Raw genomic sequence first — 1,767 nt, forward strand, 5'->3', positions numbered from 1 at the left:
AGCCTACTTCTGTCAGTTCAGCCATCCCAGCCTCTGCCTAGCCCTGTGCCCTTCTGGAGAGGTGTTGTGGTCATTTGGCGGAGGAGAGGCACAATGACTTTTTGAGTTTTCAGCATCTTTGCATTGGCTCTTTCTCAACTTTGTGGGCTTATCTAAATTTCATCTTTGAGCTTTCTGACTTCGAATGGGATTTTTGTGGGGGTCCTTTTTTGTTGATGTTGGTTGTCATCATTGTTGTTTTCTGTTTGTTTGTTTTTCTTTTAACAAGCCACTCAAAAAAATATTGAACAGTTTATGAATTAGTGTGCTATCCATGCGCAGGGGTCATGCTAATATTTTCTGTATCATTCCAATTTTAGTATATATGCTGCTGAAGTGAACACATTTCTGTTATTTTTATTTGGCTGAAATTTCTCCCAGAATATAACCAAAGAGAGGAATCTTTATAAAAGAGAACCGCCACTGGGTGATTGTTTATCAAAAATTTTCCCATTGATGGTTCAAACTTGTTCTGACAACCGAATTCTACTATTTAGAAATATTAAAATGTTTCTTATCCAGTACACATTTTTATTTTCTCTATGTATTTTGATTTTTCATAAAATACACTTATTATATATAAGCTTTGAAAAATACCTTAGGCATTTTTCACAACACATCCTATCCCAAATCTAGCTCATATATAATTTATTTTATAATAAATATTTTAATAATTTATTAAACTAAAGAAGTTTTGCTTTGTCATCATCATATATGTCGTTGACCCAAAGGTAGATCTCAACCAACATGAGAGAGAGAAGATCAGTTAGTGATAATTCTTTATCCCTTAACCTTTCAAAAGGAACATGGTCTTATTATTATCATGTCATCCAGTAGGATAGTATGGTTATCTAATCTTAAAAATATATACACAATATGTATTTTGTTTTTTACTTTCGTAATTATCTTTTTATTCCGAGGCATATGGAAACCACCAATTTCAGCCAGTCTTTAAGTGGTTTCAACAAATAGCCAGATAATATTCTATTATTTTATTCTAACATGCAGTAGAATTCACATCTATGTTTTAAACTTATTTTTAATCAATATGTTTAAAAAAATATTCTAACACACATTTGTTTATCTATACTACTCACGATCAAGATTCTACATTTTGAACACCATGTATATAAGATAAGCTAGTTTAACAAAGGATAGCCCCAGTATACAAGGCCATTTTCTAGGATTTTTGAAAATGCCATGACCGGCTTTTATCTTTCTTTTATGACTACAAGAAGGAAATGATAACATTAGGTCAAATTGCTGCTTAGGCCACATTTCTACTAGAGAAACTCCTTTTAAAACATTTTTATTTTTTCTCTTTTAAAAAGTCCCTTATTGTTTTTCACTGTTTTGAGGAATGTGAAATATTTTTGGTTTAAATGCAAATGCTTGTAGTTCAAAATCAAAAACTATGCTTACTTAAGCAATGAATGTCAAACACACACACACACACAACACACACACACATAAACACACACACATTATTTAACACATAAATTATTTTCATTTTAATAAACTTAAACTCAAGTAAGATTTTTTTTTTTTTGAAATATCTATCTACTTATAAGCAGGTCTCACATTTAGTATGCACTAAATTATATATGACCATAAAATGATAATCTTTCTAAATATCCTATTGCTATCTATGCAATGACCATTTTTATTATTTTTATATAATTTTAGAAAACACTTAAGTATACAGTGTTTGAAATCACCTTTCTTGGC

The 1,767-nt window shown here is 30.4% G+C and overlaps 1 non-coding gene across 1 annotated transcript; it reads right to left on the minus strand.

Moving 5' to 3' along the window:
- Positions 1–276: 276 nt before the first annotated feature.
- On the minus strand, positions 277–383 carry LOC123570906 (U6 spliceosomal RNA). Its single transcript, XR_006695120.1, has one exon. It is a non-coding gene; the product is annotated as a U6 spliceosomal RNA (small nuclear RNA).
- Positions 384–1,767: the final 1,384 nt, after the last annotated feature.

Source organism: Macaca fascicularis, chromosome 1 (genome assembly GCF_037993035.2).
Source record: "Macaca fascicularis isolate 582-1 chromosome 1, T2T-MFA8v1.1".
Classification (NCBI taxonomy): Eukaryota; Metazoa; Chordata; class Mammalia; order Primates; family Cercopithecidae; genus Macaca; species Macaca fascicularis.